This window comes from Cryptomeria japonica, chromosome 6 (genome assembly GCF_030272615.1).
Source record: "Cryptomeria japonica chromosome 6, Sugi_1.0, whole genome shotgun sequence".
Taxonomy (NCBI): Eukaryota; Viridiplantae; Streptophyta; class Pinopsida; order Cupressales; family Cupressaceae; genus Cryptomeria; species Cryptomeria japonica.
In genome coordinates, this window is record NC_081410.1 from 422,680,578 (window position 1) to 422,692,950 (window position 12,373).

General features: G+C 33.5%; 4 non-coding genes across 4 annotated transcripts; 1 reads left to right on the forward strand and 3 right to left on the reverse strand.

Annotated features, from left to right (window-relative positions):
* Positions 1–2,797: 2,797 nt before the first annotated feature.
* Positions 2,798–2,870, forward strand: TRNAA-AGC (transfer RNA alanine (anticodon AGC)). The gene has a single exon. It is a non-coding gene; the product is annotated as a tRNA-Ala (tRNA).
* Positions 2,871–3,378: 508 nt separating this feature from the next.
* TRNAT-CGU (transfer RNA threonine (anticodon CGU)) lies at positions 3,379–3,450 on the reverse strand. The gene has a single exon. It is a non-coding gene; the product is annotated as a tRNA-Thr (tRNA).
* Positions 3,451–3,528: 78 nt separating this feature from the next.
* Positions 3,529–3,602, reverse strand: TRNAN-GUU (transfer RNA asparagine (anticodon GUU)). The gene has a single exon. It is a non-coding gene; the product is annotated as a tRNA-Asn (tRNA).
* A 114-nt stretch (positions 3,603–3,716) lies between these two features.
* On the reverse strand, positions 3,717–3,790 carry TRNAE-UUC (transfer RNA glutamic acid (anticodon UUC)). Its single transcript has one exon. It is a non-coding gene; the product is annotated as a tRNA-Lys (tRNA).
* Between the last annotated feature and the right edge of the window lie 8,583 nt (positions 3,791–12,373).

A 12,373-nucleotide genomic window follows, 5' to 3' on the forward strand; every position in this document is an offset into this window, starting at 1 on the left:
CAACATCTCCCAAAGGCAACACACCCATTGCTTGTGAATGATAAAACTCTTAGCAACCAAAACAACTTTTCAGCCCATCATCCAACTTGTCAAAGGTAATCCGTGTTCTCATTTTCTCTATAACATGAATAAATGTGCCAAGTATACACTTATAAAAAGTGAAACCGAGCATTTCATTTTCATCAGATTGTTGAATGGGCATTCTCAAGAACTTCAATCTCGCCATCTTCACTTTTTTTTTTTGCATTGAATGGATACCTAGAAATGTCGTTTGAATTTTATTTCAGTTCTATTTGATGTTTTAAGCTTCAATGCCTATTTACAGAAACTTGACAATCTATCATAAAACAAAAAGTCAAAAAACAATATTTCTAAATTTGTTTTCAGATTAGATGCTATTCTTGTACTCCTAATGTTTAGTTGCCTACCCATGCCCTTTTCCAACACTCCTTTTGCATATGCTCAAGGTACACTAGCAAATTCAATTTGTCTAGTTGACAGACTTGCCTCTAAGAAGACAATTTTGTTGCCATCTTTACCAAATCCTAGTACAAACACAATCCCTATATTCTTTGGCAGGAATTTTGTTGCTTTGTGGCCCTTTTTATTCTAATTGATCCTATTGATTGTTTAGTCAATATTTAAGAAAACACATTAATTCAATAAAGAAAACAAGATGATATTTCATTATAAGAAGATTTCCCTATGAATTTCATTAAGAATGAATTGACCAATTACTAAAGTAAAAAATTTTAAGAATGATTAGTAGTCATTAATCATTACAATGAAGCTAAAATAAAATCCATGTGGCCTTCTAAACTAGAACTAGAAACTTTAACAGTAAATTTCACAATTTTTTTTATATTGTGAAAGATTTGAATCCAACATCATCTAGACTTCTACCACATAAACTTTCTCATTGAACCAAATGTGTTTTGTCTTGAATATCACAATTGAGGGTCTAAGAATTAATCAACGAAAATGTTTTAAATAAAAATCTTTTTATCAAAGGCACTCTCTATGTTGGACGACTCTGCTAAATTATTGTTGTAGTCTAGAGTGCAATCACTGAGTTTTGTCACTGAATGCAGATTTGGAGGATCAGGAGAAAATGGATTGGTTAAGAAAGCTTTCAAAACTTTCAAACAGATGCAATTGGCCATGTTCTTTACAACCGTATATGAGTTTTGAAATTTTGCAGGCATAATCATTGTCGAGTATTGAAAGTTTGCAGGCCTATACATTTAAAACAAGAGATCTTTCCTTGTTATTATATTTAAATTATTCTATATAATGTGGCATTTTCTAAAACAAAGCTTATTTTTAATGAATTTATATAAAAACGATTAATCAAGGCTAACTATTCTAATAGGATATCATTTTATTTCTTTAATTCAATTTTGGTGAAAGAAATTAAATATTCCTAGCTATAAGCCAATTTAGCAAATATATTTCACAATCAAAGCATCGATTTTAATCAAACAACTAAACCTTTCCATCTAACTAGGCAAAGAAGAAAATTCGCAAAACAAATTTTGGTTAGTCTTCAATTGAAATCAAACATGCATTCACATTAAACTACACGCGTTTGTGAAATTCCATCACACCATTCGCTTTTGGATGGCTAGGTGACCCTTTCTTGGGCCCTATTCTCATCTCCACACTTGTTGCACACTTACCAGTTACTGAGAATTACATGAGTACCATGAGTCCACAAATTGATAATCATAAACTAAACTTGCATTTAACCAAACATCTATCAATTAAGAAATCCATAATCATATTCAATAATTTGCATAAAAAATCAATAGTCAATATTATGATTATTTCTCTGATATCCCTAATCATGCCTAAGTATCAATAATTATTGCATTTGACGAAATTCGGGCTATGGCATCTAGGTGGGTGAAATTGTCATCTTTGAGACATATCCGCTCCTTTCTTGCTTTGAATGTGCTCTAATTTTATTTTTTACCATGATAAAAATGAATTTAAAATCATCACATTTATATAGATTTTCAAAAATTCAAGCCTATATAATTTTCTCTGAAGCTAAAACGTTTCTTTAAATCCTTTCTCCTCTACCTCTTCTATAAAAATTGCTATCTTGTTGACCATCCCTTGAACTTTTATATAGTTTCTTCCATGTGGGTCTTCAATTTGTAATCTTCTATATCATATCACTTTCAACGGTTGACACTTGATTTCTTGTGGCATCATTCTTAATGTTATTTCCTGTGAAACTTATTTTTTCTATATAGATTTATATGTTGTTACAAACACGGAACGAAGAAGTCCAACAAAGTCAATCATTCAAAAGAAAGTGAAATAAGAGATCTTTTTTTAATTGCATGTTATAGCCTATAGCCTACTCCTAAGATGTCATTAATACAATGATTTTATCCATGGCTACCCTTGATCCATATATGATCCAAGCTATCTATTTGAAGTAGGATTCATTTACAGCCATACAGTTAAAATGAATGTATCCTAAAAAAGTTCATTCAAAATTATACACATGAAAAACCCTAATCTGAAACATTATTCTAAATAGTGCCCATATTTGGGCATAAAAAGAGACATTAGATGGGTGTAGTTGAAGAAAGGAGTTTTTTGAGTTAGAGAGGTATAATTTATTGAAAATAATTGTATTTTAGAATTTCAGTCAATTTTGTGGAGGGAAGTGTTGTTGTATCGATGTGGCTCGTCGCACGTTGCAAGTGTTGACTAGTTATGCTCGTTTCTGTGTTTTGTTTACAGCAATGATATATTTATTAAAAAGAAAACATTGTCAGTTGGGGATGTAGCTCAGATGGTAGAGCGCTCGCTTAGCATGCGAGAGGTACGGGGATCGATACCCCGCATCTCCACCAAGTCGGATTTTCGTTCATATTTCCTTTCGTTTTGTTATCGAAATAATAAAATAGAAATTTCCAAAGTCAAGTCAGATTTTCATTCATATTTCGTTTCGTTTTTTTATATCAAAATAATAAAATATAAATTTTCAAAAGTCTATGGGGATCAAGATTGAACCCGACGTGAATCGAACACACAACCTTCTGATCTGGGGTCAGACAGGCTACCACTGGCACAGATCCTGCGATCAGGGAACGAATTTCTTTGCGTACTCATTCTTTTATCAAATAGGTGATGGTGAATTCGCCATGGCACAAACGAACTTAAAAATAAATTGAATCTTTGATATGATTGTCTCATCTCCGACGATGATAAAGGGAGGTGAGCCACCAGCGAGGATCGAAAATAGCAAAAATGTTCAACCATTAATGATAATGAGTTGATTTTAGCGAAAATGTTCCAACCATTAACGAGTTGAATTTAACCTTTCAAATGACGCAGAGAAGTGTATACGGAAGATTAAGCCCCCAGCGAGGATCGAACTCGCGACCTTTCGCTTACGAAGCGAACGCACTACCACTATGCTATGGAGGCCACAGTTTTTCTGTTTTGTAGATATTCATTTCCTCTCTTTACAGAAAATTGTACTGCGAGATAAATTATAATCTTTTACGCTAGAAGGAGGGCTTGAACCTCCGACCTTGTGGTTAACAGCCACACGCTCTAACCAACTGAGCTATTCCAGCTGTTGTAAAGCGATTGCTAATTATTGATTACTTGACTAGAGTTAGCATAAAAAAATTGTTCGCAACATGGGAATTTTGGTACCGATTCTGTACAAACTTCAAAAAGTGTACGATTTCCGTTGCCGGGATTTGAACCCGGGTCGTCTGGGTAAAAGCCATATATCCTAACCGGACTAGACGACAACGGAACTGAAATGGTATTACGTTATTTATTAGGTAGTCCATTGTCAAAGCTATAAAGTTTTAAAATTTTGGAATACCTAGAAATAGAAACCGAAACATCTTGTAGAGGGTGATGAGACTTAAAATATTTAACGGATTGTCTTGAAGTTGAAGTAATGAGGAAGTATAACATGTTTCTTTTATTTTTATGGTTTCAAATGTACACTTAAAAATAAACTAGTACATGTACTAAAATAAAGTCCAATGGGTAGGATGATAGAAAAATATAATTTCCAAAAGGTATCCAAGGTCTAAATTTCCAACTCACACAAGTATTGGGTATATTCGATTATGCGTGCTTAATGAAACCTTTATTTCCAATGACCTTTCATTGAAAGAGTTATTCAAAAAAGCTTCTACAAAGGTCAATTTTTTTTGGCATCCTAACCTTTGGATCCTAGGATACCATTGGAATTTTTGTTCTCAATGTATGTATGAGTCTCTTGAAGCTCAAAACTGTCAGAAGCGACAAAGAAAAAGGAGGTGTCTATTTCAAGTGACAACTATTTGCACAGGCTTCATGCAGGAGAGAATTTGTTCGGGAAAGGTTTGTATATAATTATCATTGGATATCTTGTTGCAAGTTTATGTGAGATGTTAAATCTTGGATGCATCATAAGATTTGATACTTATGTAGTCAATGATATGTTCTAGCATAAAAATGTCCTAAATTTTTAAAGAAGATGAGAGTTTCCTTTTAGGAATTTTTCCAATTGAAGACTCTCTTGGGTAGTATAAACTAAGAAGACATTAGGGATCATGGAGGAAAATGTATGGTACATCAATTAGGCAACCTTAGTCATGACAAAGTTGGTGATGGAGTTTTAGAATTGGGGAGAAAAATTATTTAAATTTATAACTAAAGATTATGGAATAATTATTTCATTAAATTATTTAAATTTTATATTGAAAGTTTTACACAATAAAAATGATTCTTAATAAATTTTTAATCTATTTTTATAATAAAACAACAACTATATTGTCTTTAAATTTATCAACATCTTTAACCCTAAAAAAATGTAAGAAATTCGATGATATCCTAAAGACCATATAATATCAAAAGTCACACCACATATTGCATTGTTAATCATTTTCTATTTCCTTACTTTAATCAATTGTCACACACTTTGAACTTCATTATAATTTATGTAGACATGTCGGGAGTTCAAATCAGATACAAGAAGATATTTTAATCCCTGATAGCCATACAAATTTGATTATTTTAATCCTTGACACTCTCTCCTTTTGTTGGAGCTATGTGTGGAACAGAGGATAATGGACGCGGTGGATGCAAAGCTTGGGGGAGAATATAATGGTGGAGAGATGGAGAGAGTGCTTAAGTTGAGAATTTTGTATTCTCATCCTCAACCAAAGTGCATGCCTAACATGAAATAGGTGTTACAAATATTGGAAGCACAAGCTCCAATTCCACTTGTTCATATTGCAGTTGTAAATAAGAGGGACTATATTCAAGGAACTCTTTGGTGTCAAGTATTCAGTGATAATGCAGGTTTCGGTCCTTCACTACTTGATAATAAGTTGTAAGTTGGCGTATTAGACACCATAATGTATTTTGATCATATTTATTAATTAATTTTTTTAAAAAGAATATGATATTTTTATTTTATTTTCAATTGATTAATAAATATTGTAAAATGTACATTTCGATGTTTAGATAGATGTCATTTTAGATTAAAATGTATTACAATTTTTGAGTTTTTTAGTACAACTTGAAAGATATATGTTGGTTTTTAAAAATATTTTTTTTAATCGATAAGTGTAGTTTTAATGGGACCACCCACGATTATATTATAATTGAAAAATTTACATAAGCTCCTTAAAGTAGGGTATGAGGCCATAAGTAGCCATGTTGGTGGCCCATCCAATCTTTTTACCCTAGAAACAAAATTGTATTTTGCTACCCTGAATGTTGTTATCAAAATGGGTTGTACATATCTTCTATGTTATATCACTCAAAGCCAAGACAACAAGTAAAAGAGCAACAACTCTGGTATAAAAGTGGGCAATATTTCCATCAAAAGACAATGAGTATAACATTGAAACATGACAGTAGGTAGAAGTTTTTCACATTAGTGATGATATTTCACTGTATCTTCAAGAGGTCAACAAGAATATTTTTCAAAGAATAGAACAATATAGGTTCAAGTGATAGTTATAATAGTTAGTTCTTATTAGATCAAGAAAGAATAGTCATGTGAAAAAGACAATGGAATAATAAGTTAAAGAAAAAGTTTCAACAATGTGTCCTAAATAGCAAGTGTGACAGTCTTAGGATAGCCATTAGAGCAATATCAAACATTCAAAATGATAAGGGAATAAAAGGACTTTATAACTATTTTGTGTGAAGAGCTATGCATAAAATAGGCACAAATATTTGCTTGAAAGTAGTTCAGATGTTATAGTATGACATTATTTTTGAAAGAATTCATGATTGTTTTGTGTAAAAAAATTGTGAATATGTACCACACAAGGAAATGACAAGTGAAATCCATAATGGCAATCTTGAAGAAATCATGCACAGGCCAATGAAAAAGAGGTAAGATGAAAGAGTGAATAGATGCCATAAAAGATTATCCTTGTGAAGAGCTAAAAAGAGAGGAGATTTTAGACATAAAGTAATTCATGGTTCATGTAACCACATGAGCAAAGTCATTTAAGGGTAGATCTAAATTTTAAAGTCATGGTCACTTTGACAATGAATAAGGATGCGAGTCAAAGAAATAGAAAAAAAGATAGTTGTGAAGAAGAGTGAGAGACAATGTACAAGTTTGTATTGAGTTAAACAACCTACTCATTCTTGTGTGCAGGCACCAAAGACTAGTTTCATTACTATTGCAAATTCAACATAGTAATTATGAAGGAATAGAAAATAATTTGTTCACTTCAATATATTTTAAGCATGTTGATTGTTAACAAAGAGCTTGATGTCCATGCAAATGTTAAGACAAGGTGTTAAGGACTACAAGGATTGTGGTAGAAGCAGTCATTTATGGAACTTCAATAAATGCAAAAATGGGGGAAAGAAAAATATGATGAGGATGAAAGGTCAACTAGTTAAGACAAAAGGAGGTTAGTGGATCTAAAGATGAGAATGTGAGAATCACAGTGACAAGCCATACAATACCTTTGTAGGATAATATTGAAAAGAAAGCAGTGATAAAAGGAGAGTATTGAGTTTGTGAACTCATTATCAATAAGGCAATGAAGTCAACATAGTGGAGAGAACATGATAATGAAAATTATGTTTAATCATGGAAAGGACAATGACAAGGTATGACAAGGTACAATCATGGAATAAGGTAGCTAACAGTCATAATGGCTATCATAAACAAAGAAAAGACAATTCCAAGTTTAAAAGAATTAATGTTGCATCTACATTTCTAGGATAATGGCATCAAGGGACAATACTCTAAGGGTAGTTAAGAATCACATGAGAAAAAGCATGATGAGTAGGACCAAGTGAATGAAAATGAAGTTGAATAAGATGTAGTAGTCTACAAGTGACAATCACATTAGTTCAAGGGGTAGTCACAACTATTAAATGATAATCATGTAACATATAGGAAAACAATGTGGAAAGTGGAGTCATCATGTCGATCAAATGTGTTCGGTTAGTACATAGCATATAGGGAAAAGTGGCAAGAGCCTTAAATTAAATGAAGGTGGAATGTTTAGGAATAAATTCATACATGGGCATTGTTGGCATTATACACTCAGATGAGAATGATAGATGTTGTCATTGATGGCAACAAGGTTCAACAAGGTATCACAGATTCAACCGGAAATAGACTTCACCTATCGGCACCGGCAGATACAACAAGGTTTATTCACACCGGCATCCAGTTTACACCAGCAACAGATCATACCGGCATCCAAAGCCAACTTGGAAATAATATTGTTTATGTAATGTAAATTGTAACTATATGGCCGACATGATGTATTGTAAAGACTCATATATGTATGAGATCTTGTAGGTCATTTGGTTAGTAGAAGTAGGTAATGAAATGTGTGTATGTAGGTGATATATGTGATAAGATAGGGATATGATACCGAATAATTGTATATGCACTTTGATGTGTTTATCTTGAGAGCGAATAAGAAGTAGAGCAGAGCGAAGACTATTTAGTAAGTAGAATCATTTACCGGCAAGGTTTTTTTCTGAGGTATCAGACAAAGCTTAAACCGGTACTGAATCCAGCATTGCAAATGCTATTTTGAAGCAGTACATTGTTATTGGATTTAACCATCCTATTGTGTAGTCAATGGGACTCCATTCCTGTTGTTGAGAAGTGATTTCTAGGTAGTTGGCCTTCCTGCATGTGCAAACCCCTATTGTACTAAGTAGTATTTATTCATATTGGCCAGTGAGTAAATATTGTGGGTCACAAATCCCACCGAGGTTTTTCCCTCACCGGGTTTCCTTTTCAAAATATTTGTGTTATGGTGTGCATTGATGCTAATTCTTTTGTTTCTCTTTACTGCATTATTATTTGCTTACTGGTATATTAATTTCGATTACAATATTGTAGATAAGTTTAAATCTTTCATCTACCGGTCAGACACTGATTAACCCCCCCTCTCATTGTCTTTGGGATTAACCAAGTATCTAACAACTGGTATCAGAGCCTGGTCCTCTATTTGCAGAAGCCTAACAACTTGAGGAAGATTCTAAAACCGGTACCTATGGAAAGTTTGAGACAACAGTTGGAAGCGGCTCTTGAAGATTTTGATGCAGAAAAATTAAAGAATATCAAACTGGAAGAAGAACTCAGATCTGCTCAAGAATTCATCAAAGCACTTCAAGAAAACCTGGTCATAGCACATAATAAGATAAAATAATTACATGTGCAACTGCAAAAACAAGATGATGAAGAAAAATAAACTCTCAAAGATATTGTAGAGAAACTGAGACAAGAGAACAATAACATGAAGAATGAGATGCAATATTTAACCATGAGACTATGTAAGGATATTGAAGATAGAAAGAAGAATGCAGAAGATTTGGTCAGACAACTTAATGAAAGATCATATGAATCTCTAAGGCTTAGTTATGAAAATGATATGCTTAAAATAGAGTTGATTCAGATGCAACATGACAAAGAGGAACTTATGAGACAATTTAGCACTTTGGAAGGTGAGCTAGTCGCTGCAAATGAATACAAGGATAAATTCAAAAAGAGCTCAGAAAAGCTTGATGATATGCTGAAAAGTCAAAAACCTTATGGAGAAACAGTTGGACTTGGATTTGAACATGGAGAAAGTTTTGGAACTGCAAACAATCATGATCACAAAAAACCAGTAAGGCAACCCAATGCTTATAAATTCAATGGCAAATATTTTAATTGAAACAAATTTGGTCATAGAGAAAATTAGTGCAGATTTAGGAATAATCATAATACAAACTTATCCACCGGTCAATGTTCCAAATGCAACAAACATGGTCATAACCTAAACAATTGTAGAATGAATGTAAAATGCTATGCTTGTGGTATATTTAGACATCTATCTAATCAATGCAGAACTCAAACTGGGCAAGGTTATGGAAAAGCTATTCAAAGAAACAATGTAACCTGTTATGTATGTAACAAGATTGGGCATATTGCAAGATTTTGCAAAAGCAAGAATGTACCGACAAACAACAGAGGATCTAATGACAAAGGCAAGGAAAAAGTGAATGAAATCAAGAAAGAATTCTCTAAATAATGGGTCAAGAAGAGAGATTAGAGAAATGATGAATCTGGCTCTGCACCGGTAGAACAGAGCATTCCTGCATCGACAGGAGATTCTTCATCTAACTAAGGAACAATCCTTAGGGGTAAGGCAACTAATTGAATATCATGCATTTTACCCTTAGATGGTGGTAAGAAGTCATAATTCTTCTTTACCAGCACATATGTTGAGTATTCACTTAACCGACGAAGCATTTAATGCAGTTGTTAAGTTAACTTTTTGGTTATAAGGCATTGAAATCTCTCATTTTGACTTACCAAGCATTCAAGTATTCAAGGAGCATAAAATTTGAGCACCGACATTCAAGAAGAGAAGCAACAAATATTTTCAAGGCATCCAAAGTTTTCACTTAAAAGACAAACAAGGTGTAGTCAAACTGGAACACAAGATTGTGGAAGATTTAGGGTTCATTGACATCCTTCACATGTCTGAATTTTTCAGATGAGATTATCCATTACATTCTTAGCAGAATTCACAGTGAATTTTTATGGCTAGACTCAGTTTCCAAAATCACTAAGGAATCAATTAGGGTTGTTACTGGTTTACCTTCTACAGACACTAGGCCTGAGAAGAAAAATAAAATTCCAAACAAAGAGGTTATGAACTCAACCGACGCTACATCAGATAATAGATCACTCAGGGTCATCGATATAACTGATAACAATGTCAAATATGCAAGTATGGTTATTGGATATAAGGTTTCACATACTAATAGGCTGAATTTTGTTTCTAGTTTATGCATTCATAGTGCTTATGAGATGATAATGAACAATGCTCAAATTGACATTTGTGAGTGGTTGAAAGATGAACTGTTAGAAAATTTGGATAAGATCAAAGGTGATAAGAAGGGAACTTTCAAATTTGGGAATTTGATTGTATGTTTAATGCTATATTTCTCGAAGAAGATTCCCGGTATAGGCCACAAAGACTTTGCCTATGATATTTCTGTTGGAAAATAGATTAAGGAGGCAATTATTGGCATGGGCTCAGATGGTGACAAGTGGGTAAAAGAATATTCAAGGACTTTCAAGCTAAAATGAAGCAAAGGGAAAGAATCCCTCATAATATTGTTGATAAATATGACAAACATATATGCTTTGTTATTAAGAGAGATGAAGTATGGATGGAGGCAGTTAAACCTAGAACTGTCTGGGTAACTGAGATGGGTTATAAAGTGATTCAAACATTCTAGAATCATATGCCGAGATACTCCTAGATGCTCCACCAGAACCAATAGAGAAGATCTTTGGCAATGTTGAAACTATTAAAAAAGATGTTGAAACTCAGAAGCAGAGGAAGAAAAGAGACAAAATATTGAAAGATGCTTCAAAGTTTGTTGAAGTTGTTACTAAGGGCTTATTGAAACTTGATCCGATGAGTGGTGTTTCTACACAATAAAGAAAATCAGAACAACAATCGGTAGCACATATTTCTCCCGTGGCTACCTCATCCGACTCTGATAATGACAAGGCTACAGAATTCAAAAGGGTGGATAGGAAGAAGAGAAAATCATCACCGACACCTGCTCCATCACCGAAAAAAAAAAGATTTTAAGAAAGAAACAACAGGATTTGAGAGAGCCCAATGGTCCGAAGAAGAAGGTCACACAGAAGAAACCGGAACAAAAGGTATCTGATACTCTTTCATTGGAAGAGCTTGTAAATGAAATAACTCAGGATGGCAATCTTGGAAATGTTAGGGTGTTTTATCATTCTTTTAAAGATTCTGATAAGGATACCATTGAGGAGAGCATAATTTTATACTTGGATATATATAAGAAAGTTCTTATTGAAGTCATTGATGTTCTCCCTAATGACTTATATCTGAGACTTGAAGCTAAGAGAACATCTACTATGGAATTGGATAAGAAATTGAAGGTTGAAGCACTATTGGTTGTTCATCCAGTCAAATCTAGACAAGAAATTGATGAACTAATAGTTGAAGCTAACATAACTATTCTTGCAAGTGGTCACCGGCAAGTAAGCCTCATGGCCGACAGAATAAATGAAATAACAGATGAAACAACAGATAAATGGGACATTTTCTTTGTGGAGAAAGAGAAAAGAGAAGAAAAAGAAAGACAAAAGGTCAACAAATCTTTTCCTAAGGTATACCAAAAAGGAGATAAAGGAAAGAATAAGGTTGGCAGTGTACCTAACTTCACAATAAAATATAACTTACCCCCACTGGCTCAGGACACCTCACCGACAATAGCAGAGACACCGACATATGTGTAAAATCATCCTAAAGAGAAGTCAGAGGAAGTGAAAGAAGATGATGTTGATCCTAAGTCAAACATTCTATTCACAATGAATGTTGACACTCAGGACATTGATATTGTAATGGATAAGGAAATTGCCGAGGAAAAGAAATTAGAATCTATCACAGTTGACACTCAATAGAATGTTGAGATATCGACATAAAAAGAACAAGAACAAGAACAAATAGAATCTGAACTGGTAAAGAATAAGAATGAGAGTAAGGATGAGAATAAGGAAGTGGTTAAGGTGGCTAAACAAGTATCTAGAGAAGAGAAGAAACTTAATGCACAACCTAGCACTTCTCCCAGTACTTCCATTGTGGACTTTAGACCGACAACTATCACTGATTTATTATTGGATTCTATAAAGAAGATAAATGAGTGCAATGCCTTAGCATTTAAGTCTATTGATGACTCTCTACCGATTTTGCAAATGATTGCACCGACGTGCAAGGTAGATCACATTGTTGGCTCAATAGGTAAATTGGACACATTGTCCAAATTCATCTCTTCTAACATTCAGTCTTTAGATAAAATA